This window comes from Callospermophilus lateralis, chromosome 4, assembly GCF_048772815.1.
Source record: "Callospermophilus lateralis isolate mCalLat2 chromosome 4, mCalLat2.hap1, whole genome shotgun sequence".
Taxonomy (NCBI): domain Eukaryota; kingdom Metazoa; phylum Chordata; class Mammalia; order Rodentia; family Sciuridae; genus Callospermophilus; species Callospermophilus lateralis.
In genome coordinates, this window is record NC_135308.1 from 53090609 (window position 1) to 53106528 (window position 15920).

Here is a 15920-nt window from a genome sequence, read left to right on the forward strand (position 1 = left end):
CATGAACACCATTATTTTCCATTATTTTAAAATACATGTATCTTTTTTTAACCTAAATAGGAGAACACTATTTTTAAGTGTTTTTTTTTTAATTATTCTTTTATTCTTCCTCTCTGACCCTATCCATCCCCAATATCACCAAAAGTTCTTCACATCCCAGGAGAAGTCATCTGCAACTTTGTTAGCATATTCTTGGTTGGAATCCACTTCAAAGTTGAATCCTCAAGGATCCAAGTCTAACCCTGAAACTTTGATCTGTATTCCTAGGACAGGCAGAAGTCAAGGATCTGAGTCCTTCACTCCCAGGTGGGGGGTCTTCAGAAATGCAAATTGTTCTTTGCTCTGACTCCAGTCCCTAGCCTCTGGTTGAGTAGCTTTAACTGGGAAAAGGTTTGTAAGTTGGGTTTAGGAAGAGGGGAGAGTTTGGGGAGCCCAGAAGACAAGCAAAGGACAGAAGGTCAGCTGTTTTGTTTTGTTTTGTTTTGTTTTATTGTAGTTAGCATTGTGAAGGGAGTCAGAAACCCAGCCCAGGGACCGTGGTGGTAAGGATTTGCTGAGGTTTTATAAGCCTCCTTAGCTCCTTCATACATGTTCTTGTTTTCCTCTTGTTTTGCAGTGAAACCTGTAACAAAAAGTGCTGTTTCTCTTGGGGAGCAGCAAGAAAGGGGGAGATTGGTGTGGAAAACATCCTTTCCTGCAGCTGGAGTTGGAGAACACAGAATCTGGGGCAGGAAGGGCGTGGTGAATGGATAGTAAAGTTACACAGATGCCTAGAAAACAGCCTCCAAAAGAGATATCTTAGGTCAAAGGAAATTCCCAGGGCTAATAAAATACCAATGGTTACCATTTATTGAACACTTACAATGTGCTAAGTACGGTGCCAAGTGTGTTATTTATTAAAAAGAAATAATGCTGCAATTTTATTGAGCACCTATAAGGTGCTAGGCATGTGACAAGTGCATTCCAGGTACTATCTCATTTAATCATTTCGACTGTCCCATGAAGAACCGTTACCATTGTTATGCTCACTTCACCCTTGAGGAAATGGAGCTGAATTAAAACACTCACCCAAAGATCACACAGCCAGAAAGAAGTAGCAGAATCAGAATCTGCATTCAAAGCTGTTTGACCCCAGAAACTATGCTCATCCCTTCAAAGCAAAATAATTCAAAGGCCTCAATGCCCACCTAAACCACCACCCACCCCAGATGTGTTCCCCAGGCTTTCTTTCCTCAATTATCCCAGAAGAGTCTATGGGTTTTCACTTGTTGGTTATTGACTTTCAAGAAAGACTCAGGCAACACTTCTGAGTCATCTTTCCTAATCTCTCCTCTCCAAACCCCATGCATATACCCCTAGGTGGCACTACTTGTAATGTGTATGCTCCCCGACAAGACTGAGCTCCTCTCTTTCTACTTCAGATTTATTGTGCCCAACACAGTGCCTGACTCACAAGAGGTACCCCTCCCTGGCCCCAATGCTCAATGAATAAATGTGGCATCAGGGCCAGAAGAGCCAAGCTGCCATGACTGCAAGCTCGCCTTCCCACTCCCAGTTGGTAGGGGAGAGTGACTGTTATTTACAAAAACACCAAGCCAAACAAGACCCTCCCTTCTCTGACAGGCTGAGGCTGTGCTGAGAACAGCCAGGGGTCACCAAATGGTGGCCAGATGGTAACTGGCTGCTGCTCCCTAACTCCAGGGGCCTGGGGCAAAAGGCTGGGCTGCCCACCTGCTCCCAGGAACCTGTGAATGATTCACTTTGGAGGGAAAAAAAAAAAAAAAAAAAACCCAGACAGTTCTCTCCTCTTGAATCCCCTCTAGCAATAAGCTCTCAGAGTGGAGAATCTGCTGACTCCCAGTTCCTACCAGTCCCAGGGATTCCTGCAGGCTGGACCAAGCAGAGTTCAGCCTCACCCAGTATAGAGCCTCACCCAGAGTTCAGCCTCACCCAGTATATGCATTTTTTTTTTCTTCCATCAACGCTCTCCTAACAAAGAAGCATCAACTCTGCAGTACTGACCCTGGGAAGTAGGGAGTTCATCCCTGGTGCTCAAGACTCAGAGGAAGCAGGACAGCGTCGGGATGGTGTGTGCGGAGAGGGCAAGAGGGACTCCTTCCTTCCTGGAAGAACTCTGAGTAGCTGGAGAAAGAAGGAGAGATTTTTCTGCAGTGTTCTCCAACAATGGGAGCTGACAGGGCTTTGGGGAGAGCTCTGATTCCCTTCCTCTCATTCAGCACCCTTCCCCTCCTCCCACAGATCTGGGAGGCAACAGGCCCCCAACTGGTTATCAGGTCCTGGAGCGTTAGAGCCTTTGTCTCCCCCTCAGACAACTCGCTGGCAGGGCAAGGGGCCTACAAATCCTCCCTGACCCTCCCAGCTCTTTGTTATCTCAGAGGGAAGATTACATTTCTGTGTGTGGAGGCAAGGTGCCAGGAGTCCTCAGAGCAGTACAGAGGCAGGCAGAGCTGCTGTCTGACCCCAGTTGCTTGGAGCAACTCAGAACTGCCCTGGGACCCTCTTCTTCCACAGGCCTGGGCCTTTTTCAAAGTGGAGGGTCTTCGTTTCAGAAAGAGCAGGGAAGCAGTGGGGAGTGGTACTTACTGAAGGGGGGGGGTTGGGCTGCAAGGATAAAAGCAGCCACCTTTTAATTAAATAATTGACTGGGTCTATGGATGGCACCGGGATGGCCCATTGTCTTCCCTGGATCTTTCTCTCCATTTCCCTCTCTTGAGCTATTTCCCTGAGAACAAATGAAGTGAGAGCTAGCAAGTTGGCCACCCATTTTCTTTCTGATTTCTTGATAAATCTATAAAGGAATTTGTTCAGCAGTGAGTCCTCTCAATGCCAAATAAATAAGACATTTAGATCGTTCTCTTTCTGTTTAAATCAAGGATACATTCTTCAACTCCTCTTTGGGATTCAACAGACTCATTAAACAGTTTCAAATCAAAAGGGAAAAAAAAAAAAAAAAAAGGACTGGATTCTCACCCTTGCCACCCTCTGCCCCTGGTTCTGGGGAATAAACCCAGGCTTCATAAATGTTAGGCAAGTACTCTACCACTGAGCCACATCTGCAGCCCAGGGATTCTAAAACCCTTGTTTTAAGAAGAATTATGGAAAGGAAGTTCAAGATACTCCCCTTTAGGAGCAAAGTGGAGAAATACTAGTTGAGTGTTAACACTGCAGTCTGGATGTTTTTTCTTCTCATAGATTGACTTCCCAATCATGTCCCCACAAATTTTATCTCCTTCTCTGGTTACTCAGGTTTGTTACACTTGTTGAGTCCAAAAACAACAGATGTGTATATGGAAAACCTCCTGAGCAGATCAATGGGATCTTGCCCAAGAATAGTTCAGAAGCTAGAGAAAGGCAGAGTGAAGAGAAGCTAGAATGGGTAAAGAGTGAAAAGACAACTACCAAAGCCATGTTAAGTATAAAATCAGTGAATAGGGTTGGGGATATAGCTCAGTGGAAGAGCATTTGCCTAGCATGCACAAAGCCCCGGGGTTCCATCTCCAGTACCCCCACCCCACCCCCCACGCCCACTAACACACACACACTACAAACATAAAATCAGTGAATATACCAGAAAGTCAGTAGGGTTTCCATGGACCGGCTGGGCTGAAATTGACAGGGAAGATGTGAGTTTGGAAGCTTCTATGGGAAGACAAACTAGATCTGACTGATGTGGAGTCAGAGGGCTATCCAGCATAGAGATTTTCTTGTAGAGAACGTAACCCTATAAAAATGTCTGCATTTCATTTATTACATAAGTGAGTCTTTGTTTTTAATTTATTCATTTGTTCAACTAGTATCTATCTATTTATTTATTTATTTTGGTGAGGGTACCAGAGATTGATTTCAGGGGCACTTGACCATGAGCCACATCCCCAGCCCTATTTTGTATTTTATTTAGAGACAGGATCTCACTGAGTTGCTTAGCACCTCACTTTTATGGAGGCTGGCTTTGATCCTCCTGCCTTAGCCTCCTGGGCCACTGGGATTATAGGCATGCGCCACCACACCCAGCTCAACTAGTATTGATTGAATACTTATTCTTTGGCCAGTTGGTAAACCTCTTGTGTGCATGGTGTGTCATGGGTATTGAACCAAGATCTTGCACATACTGAGCACATCCTCTCTACTACTGAGCTACACCTCCTGCTTCCCCCTTCCCCTGGTGCTGGGATTTAACTTCAGGACCTTGCACAACAAACATATCTTGAGTGCTTAGGATGTGATGGCACTATATGGCTCATTGTTCTTTCACCTGCTGATCAAATAAAGAAATGTCTGAGAGATTCTTTTTTAAAATTTGGAGTGAGATGCACAATCTCGCATTCATGATTCTACTAGTTAGGGTGGGGTGTGGATGAGGGAACAGGCCCTACCATTTACTTAATTTGTGCAACACTTTTGGTACACCAATATCTACTCTTCCATTAGATTCTATTGACAATCTTGTGAGGATCTTGTCAGACGCATGACTTGTGCAGAATCAAAAAGTTATTGGGTGGTGGTTCCATTCTGATGGAAGTATCCTTCCTCGCCTACCAGTGGTCTCCAACCTGACCTAAGGAGCCTTGGGGAAAAAATATAGATTCTTGGCTCTTTCCTGGGACATTTTGATTCCTCATGAATGAGCAAGCCCTAGATTTTGTAGTTTTCAAAAGTTCCCCATGGGACTCATACCCATTTGAATTACAGAACCACAATACACTCTGTGTAAGGATCAAGGGGAAAGGGCACTTGAGCCACTTTTCCTGGGGTTCCATGGAACAGAGAGTGCTTCAAGTGGGCTCTGATTAGTTTCCAAACCAACAAAACACACACACCCTCCCACCACTCACTCTTTGCTTTCTGATCATTCACCACAGGCTGGAGACTTCTAGAGACCAAGAATGGTACTGTAGAATTTGCAAGGCCCAATTCTTTGGAAAATCTAAATTATGTGACGGGGAAAGATGAGATCCAAGGAAAGGGTCTGGAGCTCAGGGGTGGGGAGATTGACCTACTTATGAAAAAAAAAAAAAAAAAAAAACCAGCTAGTATTTATTGAGTGTGAACTATGTGCTAGGCCCTTTTTAACTCCTCCACTCTATGAAAAGTACTATTATCCCCCTTTTACAGATAGGGAAGCTGAGATTTGGAGCGAGATCTTTCCCTCAAGGTGCGCAGAATCCAAAGCCCATGCTGCCCTGTGCAACCTCAGGACTACAGAGAATCCCCACTCCACCCTCCAATTTGCTAATCTGTCCATGGCCTGAAATTCGGGGACCCTTCCAGTATTGCCAGATGGAAGGGCAGGAGCGCCAAAGAACCCCAGACTGCTGGGAAGAGAAGCAGAGCTCCTGGCAGTTCAGTTGCTTATCCGCTTCTCGGGGGCAGCGGCTCCGAAACTACAAGGCCCAGCAGGCAGCTGCAGGGGGAGGAGGAGGAGGTGGGACTAGCGCCGGGTGGGAGTGAGAGAGGGAGCCCTCGCGCCTCGCCGGCGCACAGCGCTCGGAGCGCTCCTGCGGCCACTGGTGCGGCGGCCTCGGCAGTAGGCGGCGGCGAGCAGGAGCCCGAAAGCTGGTCCAGCCGCAGCGCGCCGAGAAACCCGGGCTGTGGCCAGAGCTGGGCGGCAACATCCGGACAGGACTGAGACTGTGGTTAGCGCATTGCGGTGCCCTCGCCTTCCCTGGACGCGAGCGCGCGCCGCAGCTGGAAGAGCGGCGGAGACCGAGGACTTTTCTCCGGTTCGAGGGGCGCCCCGCAGGGCGCACCATACCAGTGCTGCAGTCGGGCACACCGCGGCGCCGGGGCCCTCTCAGGGCGATGGAGCCGGGTCTGCAAGAAGCGTGAGGCCCCGCCGCTGGGTTCTGGAGAGGGGAGGCACCAGGTCTGGAGACCCCGGGCGGCGGACGGGAGCCCTCCCCCCGCCCCGCCTCCGGGGCACCAGCTTCGGCTCCATTGTTCCCGCCCGGGCTGGAGGCGCCGAGCACCGAGCGCCACCGGGAGTCGAGCGCCGGCCTCGGGATTCTCGCGACCCCGCAAGAACCAGAACGGAGCCCGGGGGCAAGGGGCCGGAGTGGGGAACGCGGGTACACGCCCGCCTGCACAAGCCACGGCGAGCTCTCCCGAGGCGGAACCGCAGCGCCAAGTGAGGTAAGAGCCGCGGCGCCCCCAGATCCGGGGCGGGCTTGGCGTCCCGAGCGGCCCCCGGCGCTGGAGCCTCCTGGCTGCGCGCTTCGCCCGCCGCAGCCCAGTTGCGGCCGGCGCCTCCCTCCACCCTTTACCCGCCCCCTCCACCTCCCAGCTCTGTCCCCAGCGCTCTGCGCCCCCCTTTGGTCTCCCCTCCCTTTCCCTCCGCGTCGCCTTCTGCACCCCCTCCCCGCGCTGGTCCCGCCGCTCCTCCTGCCGCCCAACTTTTCCGCCAACTCTTGCTTCGGAGCTGGCGAGGCGGCGGCGGCTCCACGGTGAGTCCTAGGAGGGATTGGGCCGGGACGAAGACGGTGGAGGCCCTCTGTTTCCTGGGACTAGGGAGGAGGGCGGGAGTGGGCAGCGAGGTTGTGTGTGTGTGTGTGTGTGTGTGTGTGTGTGTGTTGCATGCCACTCCATCTCTTTTTGGTCCCCTTGTAAGGATTCAGCAGGTAGCTCTGGGCGCACCCCTTAAAATCTGTTGCATTTCTAAGTCTTTTCCACCTCCGGTAAAGTCCGGGGTCCGGATTGGGGCGGGTGGGTGGAGGCATGAGGAGGAAAGGAAGTGGAGGGGAAGGTTAGCTTGTCTTGGAATAGGTTTTAAGGAGGTGTCGTCACCAAATGGCTGAATGTCTGCTTTAGCAGAGAGCGAAGAAAAAGATTCCCTTTTCCAAGGGGTGGTGATGTTTCACTTAGACTTTTTCAGAACGAGTCCGAAGTTTGGAGAAGGGGAGGGTGACCAGCTGGTGATGTTAAACCCCATTATGGGGAGGGGGCGGGGGGACATTCAGTTCCTATCTAGTTCTTGGAGGTGGGGGAAGGGGTGAGGATTTTGTCTGCGGTCCCCTGGGCAGTGCTTGTTGCTTCTCCGAACCCAGACCCCATTGCCCTCCGCTCCTGGCTCCCGTTATGTTTGGGGTAAGAATGAGAAGCTAGAACCCACATTTGCAGATTTTGTGACATTGTAGATGGGATTCTTAAAACACATACCCTGTGAGGCAGCCAGGCACCTTTTTTTGGGGGGAGGGTGAAGGAAACCTGCTTCTCTGTTCTGGGCCTAGAAGCTATTAGCCCGTTTGGAAAGCATTTCTACGGTGCTTTTCTCCCCCACCCCCTTTCCCCAGATGTAGCAGCCGCATCTGGTTCCGTTTCACCCCACACGGGTACACCGCAGCCACATTATTAACATCCCTCTTCCTCCCCTCCCCCTCTTCTAAATTAAAACTGGGGTTATTCAACTTGTTCTTACCACCTCCCTCCTTAAAGTTACTGGAGACTTGGAAACTAGGCTTTCGGATTGGAGGAGAAAAGAAAGTTACCTCGAGCCCAAGTTATTTAGTATCCTCCCGAACTAAGTATTCTCTGCTGCTGGTGGTGGCGTTTGGGTGCTCTCTAGATTGTGCAGAAAAGACGCATCTTGGGAGATGGGGCCAAGGTTTTCGTCTGTAGCACTACTGAACGGTTTTTCTGCTAAAGGTGGCCTCTTTGGCTAGGAGTCTGGCCCAGAACCGGGCCTTACCGATGTTTCTGGAACCAAAGCATCGCTTTCTATCCCCTTTAATTATAGTTGAAGAGGAGGCAGCGTCAGTCCCGGTGCGGAGCCGCCGGACCGCGGCGTCACACGTCTCTTTTCCACTCTCCCCGGAGCTAGCCGGGTGCGCAGCGGCTCGGGGCGGGAACTGTTTGCTGCCAGAGGCGCTCCTTGTGTGTTTTTAGGGAGTTATTGAGCTGCAGCCCTCAGAAACTAAAGTGGGGTGTTTTATCATTTAAATAATGGCTGCAGCTATGTGGGTAGGGGTGGAGTGTCGAATTGGATTTTGAATATTCTTTGGGGTAGGAAAGCATCATAGTGTCCAGCCAAGGGGTAAGTGACTGCAGAGTGGGGAGAGTTGGTCCCTCTCACCCTCTCCTTTCCACTCTCTTTCAAATTGAAAACACTTCTCTGGTTTCCTTCTTTGGGCGGTAGTTTTGGAAGCTGTAATGAAATCGCACTTTCTCTAGACATGGTAATTAAGGTGACTTGTTTCCTCTGCAGATGTGCCCTGCCCTTTGCACCTCCGGACCAGTGCTTTTTTTGGAATACCGTCTAAATTGTAGAACCTTTGCCTTGAGACTGTTGAGCAGAAAGTGGCCATTTTCCTCCCTTGGCTCAGGCTCCCGGTTTCCTCTCTGAGGCTTGTTTAAAAGCTAAGTAGCAGGGCCCAAGGGACCTGCCTTCGTCTGGCTAATTACCCCCAGGCCCGGGTCATCTCTTTTCCTTTCAGTGACCAAAGACCAGCAAGCTCTGCCATTGCCCTCTGTCTGTTCTGATGGCCTGCCTCCTTTCCTAATGACTTGTTTACATATTTTCCTTAAGTTGGTTGGGAGAAGCTAGGGCTGCGCTGACTCTCAGGGTACTGGGTGTTTGGGGATGGGGCCTGGCTTCCGCTGGGATGGTTATAGACTGCATCAGTGACAAGCCCCTTGAAGTATCTGTTGCATTTACTCTTAGTCATAGCTGAGTGTCAGCTTTTTAATGAGAGTCCTCCGGATTGAGAGTACTTTCACTGCCTGCTTTTACCATGTGGACGGAAAGGCCCATTTTAGAGATGTTTTCACAATAGGGATTTGGACCAAAGTAGACAATCTTAAGGTGCTTCTTTTCCTTGGTCTCTGGCCATATAGAGTATGTTAGAAAGTTCCTTTTGGTGCCTTTTGAATAATAAGTGAAGCACAGGGACAGGAAGAAATGGAGAAGGAGCATCACAGATGTTATCTCTTCCTCCTGGAGGGGGGCAGGGATTAAGAATACATCCAGGAATCCCTAAACCTGGGCTAGCTTTATTCCTGATGGGCTCCAGAGGGCGAGAAATTGAATTGAACATTGGGAAGACGGACTCCAGCCTTGGGGACCAAGGAAAATACATAGATTTTTCTTTTAGTGGTATGCTTTTTCTTTATTTGAGGTATTGACCTGAAACAAGACCTCTAATAGGAAATTTGCTCTTGTGAGTTTGAGGTTTAGCAGCCAGCCTCTGAAGCTTTTTTTTTTTTTTTTTTTTTCCCTCTCCCTTGCTTCCATTTCTTTAAATCTCTTTCATCAAAATGGCTGTTAGTTAAAGAGCTGTCTAGGAAGTTTGAGCCTGTTGCTGCTGGAGGAAAAGGAGTTAGATAGAATTGATTCAAACATCTTATTCTGAAAGAACCTCACATCACTTGAATTTAATTTCCTCTTGGGAAATTTGCCTTGCATTTGTCTTCCCCAGAGCTCTGTAAAAGGTCTGAATGCACCAGGGATGGATGGGAGTCCAGATGTAGAGCTTTAGAGAAGGTTCTGGTGTTTCCAGAGAGGATTAAATACCAGAAGTGGCTAGGATATTTGTTTTTCCCTTCAAAGTTGCATCTTAAACAGAAACCTCTCCTCATCACCACCACCCCTCTTACAATAAAGAAGCAATGTTTGTTTTCCCTCCCTCCTGTCCCAGTAAACAGCACCCACCTGGGTGATGCTCCACTAGTATGACCTTTCTTCAACAGCAGGGTTTCATAGATAATGTGGGCAATTAGCATTTCATTCATTGCTAATTTTATATATATTTCTCACTTGCAAGGATACTGGACACTTTCTTGCAGAAACTCAAACAATTAGCATTTCCTTTGGACCAATTAAACTTTTGTAAACTGAGCTGCCTTTTTTCAAAATACTTTTTAATAAAAGTATTTGTTTGCACTCTTCAACATGGAGTAAACATTGCTCACTTTTGGGAAAAGTGACCATTTCTGTTTGTGCTGCCCTCAATTCTGAGGCATCAAGATGTTTAGAAATTTCTCACTTGGTATTCTTTAGAATAGAGTTTGGCTGGCTAACAAGGCCACTAGCTATGACTCCCCTCTGCCCCCCCCCCCCCACACACCAATATACTCTATTTTTAAATAGTATTAATACAAGTTGAACATCCCTGATCTGAAAATCTGAAATCCAAAATACTTATGTCATATTGGCATCTTAAAGTTTCAGTTTTTGGATTAAGAATGTTCAGTGGCATAAGCTATGCAAATATTCCAAAATCTGAAAAAAACCTCAAAATCTGAAATAACTTTGGTCCTAACCATTTCAGAAAAAGAATACAGCCTGTGTCAGTTCTTGCTTGATCAGAATTTTTTTCTTCCATTCAGCCAATTAACAAATATGCCAGCATCTGCTATGTGCATACTAGGTACTAAGGGTATTGATAAAGGTTAGTTGGGCACAGAAGGGCATGGGGAATATAAAGAACAATAATAGCAGGCAACACAGGCCTCATGGGAGAGGAGCTGGTAATTTGTTTTGAAAATTTAGGGGAATGGGATCCTGCAGCTACAAGGCCTAGAAAAGGCTTGTGGAAGAGATATAACTTTTTAAGATGGAGTTCCAAGAATAGGAAAACTCCCAACCAAGCATTGCAGAGGGAGGAAGGGCAAAAAAGAAACACTCGTATAGAGGAATTGAGATGAACTCAACTGCACGGTCCAGTAGAAATAGAACACAAACATCATGTAATTTTAGATTTCCTTGTAGCCACTTTGAAATTAAGTGAAAATTCATGGATGACATCAATTTTGAGTGTATTTGTTTAGATTTTAATTATTTTTAAATTATTAATTTTTAATAATTTGGTTTATTATATTTAAATTAATATATCATGTTAATATTCCCAAAATATTATCATTTGAACATGTGATCAATATACAAAATTTTGCAGGGGTGCTAAGGAGTGAACCCTGGGGCTTGCTTATGCTAAGCATGTGCTCTTCCATTTAGCTATATATACTCCCAATCCCAACATAAAAAATTATTGAGACACTTTGCATTCTTTTTTTTTTAATGCCAAAGGGAAAAAAAAAGATCAGTGTTCAAGATCAGTGTATATTTTTCATTCTAGCACATCCGAAGGAGCAGTAGCAACATTTCAGGTGCTAAAGAACTGCATGTGTCCAGAGGCCACTGAATGGGCCAGCCAGGTTTAGAGTACAGGGTACATCCTAAAGATAGAGGGTGAAAATATCTTTAGAAAGGTAGGAAGGTCCCAGGTAGGAAGTTTGGGTTCTCCTGCCATAGTTATCAAAATTTCTGGGAGTACCATCAAAACACAATGTTTAGTTATAACCCCTTATGTTTGACCAAGTTGGTACTTTCAAGAGGTGAAAGTGGGCCCCTTGACCCCACTTCCCATTTATTTGATCCTCGTAACCACCTGTGATGTAGGCAAGGCAAGTATTTTAACTCCTTCCAACAAGTGGGACATTGAGGCTCAGAAAAGTTAAGTGTCTGTCCCAGAATGGTAAGGTCATAAATGGAAGGGCAAGAATTCATTTGTTAATCCCGTCCAGCCAAAGAACTGAATAGAACTGAACTGAACTCATAAACTAGTTTTTATTGCATTGTTTATATTATAAGAAAATTGAAATCTCGTAAAAAGTATATTTCATAGATTTTTTTTTTTTTTTTTTTTTTGGTACTGGGCACTGAACCCAGGAGCACTTTACCACTGAGCCACGTCCCCAACCCTTTTTGTTTTTTTACTTTTAGACAGGATCTCACTAAGTTGTTTAGGAAGTTGCTGAGGCAATCTTCAAACTTGCGATCCTCCTGCCTCAGCCTCCCAAGCTGCTGAGATTACAGGTGTGCATCACACCTGGCTTAGAATCTTTACTTTTAGAATTAGGGAGAGATGCAAGGTCATGTGGACCAGCCCCTGCTTTCCCACCAGACACTGGTCATCTTCTCTTGGATGAGAACTTCAGACACTTTAATGCATGCTGCCATTCAGTCCTCCTAACCACCTATGATGTAGGCAGGGCAGATATTTTAGCCCTCTCCTGCAAGTGTGAAGATTGAGATATTGTGTTCCACCCTTCACTCCCCATTGAGGACCTTTGCACCCAGGCAAGTCAAGCTGTGAATCCTGGGAGTCCTGACTGATATTGGAGAGACTGAAGGGGGCCAGCTGCAAGGTCTCTGGGGAAGATGCTGTATACACCTGCAAGGCTAGAGGTCACATATGTCAGGCTATAACGGATAGAGGCTGTTCCTGAGGGCTTTGGGGAATTCATTAATTAATAGAATGAGAAGATGAGATGACGGTTCCAAAGATCACAGACAGCACCGTGGATGAGCTGTTTGTATCATTGCATTTTCTGCAGGTGTGTGGAATGGGGTGTGTGCCCACTTATTTTCTCACTTCAGGAACTGGTGCCAGGAAGCCAGGTTCTCTTAGCATCCTTATTTTAGAGGTGAAACCTAAGGCCTGGAGGGGTATAGGTTTTGGCTGAATGAGTTGGAAGGAAAGTGTCAGATTAGTTTGACGAACGCTGATCACGTAGCGAAAAGAGGACAGTCTGAAACCAGCCCTATAATTGAAACCAAGCTGAATCATCTCAAGATAATACCACCTTCTCCCATCTACCCTTTTTGGATACTAAAAATTCATTTAGTAGACTGGCAGTTACTATGGGACTTTGGTTTTCTTGAGTTAGATGCATCTTTCTGGGTGACAAGCCTGCATCAGTGAGGTGTATCTTTGGGATATAGTGAAAGGCGGGGTCAGAGATGCCCTCAGATGAGCATTGCTTCTGTGCCAGGCCCAAGGTTGTGCCCCATTCTTATCCTAGACAGCCCATCTGTGGTCTGCTTCCAGGGGTCTTTCTGTCCACCAAAGGACTAATAAATACCCTTTCATTTCCAGAGCTAATTCAGATTTGTCCTTATCTACTTGTTTTCTTTATGGTATGAATCCCTTTGAGACTTTATCAGATAGGGCTGTTTTTTTGCCCTTGAGGACCAGGAAAGCACTGTATCACTGAGCTACACCCCAGCCCTTATTTGCATCCTCCCATCCTGTCCTCTACCATATGAAAACGGGTGATTTTTGAGCCTCAGTTTCTCCATTGCTTAGAGGAGAATTATACCTTTTATCCCCCTGAAATTTATAGTGAGGAATAAATAAAGTTTTGTAGTTACAAATAATTGTACCTAGTGTAGTTTTGGCATATGGTAATATTCAGTAAATACTCCTTCCATCTCTAGTCCCTTTCCTAAATTTAGAAAAATGAAATAGAAATGTTTACTTTTGGCCAGGTATGGTGGTACACGCCTGTAATCCCAGCGGTTTGGGAGGCTGAGACCGGAGGATTGTGAGTTCAAAGCCAGCCTCAGCAACAGTGAGACACTAAATAACCCTGTCTCTAAATAAAATACGAAATAGGTCTGAGGATGTGGCTCAGTGGTCGAGTGCCCCTGAGTTCAATTCCTGGTACAAAAAAAGAAAATGTTTACTTCTTTAATATGAAATCATTATGAAATTTTAGTAAGCCTTGGGAGGGAGCAGCGATAGTGCATACGTATTCCTGCAGGCCGAGCATGCAAAGCCAAGAATTTGGGGTTTTTCTGCCAGCCAGGACTGAGTCACTGAGAGGGGCCCTGCCTGGCTCAGGGGGAGGCAGGACTGAAGCACCACATTAGGGCATGTTCCGGGGAAACAGATTCTCTGAATAACTTGGATGGCTCCCTGGAGCATTTAGGACAAAAGCCACCTGGAAGAGAGAGATGATCACCCCCCACATAGCCCAACAGTGACCAAAAAGTCTTATCACTTGATAAATGTTTCAGCATTGATTCTTTCTTTAAGATCCCAGGGAGCTGTTTTATTATTTATTTATTTATTTTGTTAAACTTTTTTTTAGTTGCAGACAGACACAATACATTTATTTATTTATCTATCTACCTGTCTACCTACCCATTTATTTATTTATTTGTTGGTGGTGCTGAGGATGGAACCCAGTGCCTCACACATGGTAGGCAAGCTCGCTACCACTCCAGCCCGCTAGGGAGCTGTTTTAAATTTTATCACTGCGGCCCTGGGAAGGGTCAAGGGCTGCCAAGTGTGTGCATTAAACTGGGGCAGGCATGAGCCATCTTTGAGTCAGCCCTTGCAAGAGCCCTTGACTGTGCGGTGGGATGTATCTCTCCCACTCCTGTCCTAACTTCTGGGTATTCTCTGTCAGACATCAGCTGTCACCTTCCAGCATCAAGGACAGCTGGATCCACTTCCTGGTCCCACCCTCTGAGGTGCTCTGAAATCCTTTGTAAGAGTGGTGAGGATTCTGGTGTCTGTAAGGGAGGTGGGTAGAACTGCAGATGCCTGTGATTCACCCAGAAACAAAAAGAAAGAACTCTGGGGGATTGAGGATATAACTCAGAGCACTTGCCTGGCATCTTCCTTGAGTCCCATAATTACTAGCTAATTACCTGTGTACTTGGCTCCCATTTCCTAGTCTTTGGTGTGCTCCACATTTCATCCATCTCTCTTCTTCACCAAAGGGATAGGTCAGTTCTGCAACTGTTTTGAGTGCAGACTAAGAGGTAGCCTGACTGGGAAGATCACCGTAAGGTTCTCCAAGGTACAAGTCTCAAGGTCATTTGTGCTGTCAGGTGAGGTGGCATGTGTCAGAAATCCCAGTGGCTCAGGAGGCTGAGGCAGGAGGATTGCAAGTTCAAAGCCAGCCTCAGCAACTGTAAAGTACTAAGCAATTCAATGAGAGCCTGTCTCTAAATAAAATACAAAATAGGACTGGGGATGTGGCTCAGTGGTCAAGTGCCCCTGAATTCAGTCCCTGGTACCAAAACAAAAAATCTTTGTGCTGAGAAGTGAATGGCCTTATGACTGTCCCCAGATGGTTCTGCTACTTTGTGGTTGAGTGCTTCGTTCCATATAATACTGTGGGAGTCTCAGCATAAGTCTCCTCCAATTAATTGCACACCACTTTGTGAAGCCCTCACCCAGCAAAGTGACAGAACAGTTTGGGACATTGATGAGACTGTTCACTTATCGGCATAAACAGTCTTGAGGCTTATACCTTGGAGAATCTCATGGTAATCTTTCCAGTCAGTCTAGCACTTAGTCTGCACTCGAAATATAATTGTAGAATTGAACTGTGTTAGCCTTCTGTTACTATAACAAAATACCTGAGCTAATCAACTGAAAAATAGCACGTTTGTTTTATTTTTTTAAATATTTTTATTAGTTATTGATGGACCTTTTATTTGTTTATATGTGGTGCTGAGAATCAAACCCAGTGCCTCACACATGCTAGGCAAGTGCTCTACCACTGAGCTCCAGCCCCAGCCCACTAGGACATTTATTTTGCACACAGTTTTAGAGGTTTCAGTCTGGTTGGTTGGGTCTGTTGCTTTCGAGCATGGTTCACCTTACAGCTAGGAATGACCTGGATTCTCATAATCCCCTTCAAGGTCATACCCATGATTACCTAAAACCTCCCCTAGGCCCCAAATATTTGGGTTCAGGGTGCAGGGGAATGTCTCACTGTGTTGGCCAAACTGGGCTTGAACTCTTAGTCCTTCTGACTCAGCCTCTCTAGTAGCTGGGGTTGTGAGTAATTGGAATAATAGTTGTGTGTCTAGCTTACATTCCACTTCTTGAAGGTTCTACCATCTCCTAGTGGCACCATGCTGAGGAACAAGCCTTTAACACATAAACGGCCTTTGGGGAGCACTAAGCTTTAGCATGAATTAAAACAACCCTTAGCCAGAAGTGGTGGCATACCTGTAATCCCAGCAGCTCCAGAGGCTAAGGCAGGAGAATTGCGAGTTTAAAGCCAGGCTCAGCAAAAGTAAGGCACCAAGCAACTCAGTGAGAGCCTATCTCAAAATAAAATACAAATAGGGTTGGAGATGCGGCTCAGTGGTTGAGTGTCCCTGA

At 46.5% G+C, this 15920-nt stretch overlaps 1 protein-coding gene across 9 annotated transcripts in view; it reads left to right on the forward strand.

Moving 5' to 3' along the window:
- Window positions 1-5679: 5679 nt before the first annotated feature.
- Window positions 5680-15920, forward strand: part of Fgfr1 (fibroblast growth factor receptor 1) — a 53368-nt gene continuing 43127 nt past the window's right edge. For 4 of the 9 annotated variants that reach the window (XM_076853853.2, XM_076853854.2, XM_076853855.2 and 1 more), the window contains exon 1: window positions 6256-6461. The gene's annotated coding sequence lies outside the window, so the exon portion shown is untranslated. Of the gene's footprint in view, window positions 6151-6255; window positions 6462-15920 lie in introns of those variants that run through there. The other 5 variants (XM_076853860.2, XM_076853861.2, XM_076853862.2 and 2 more) reach the window with 2 other exon arrangements.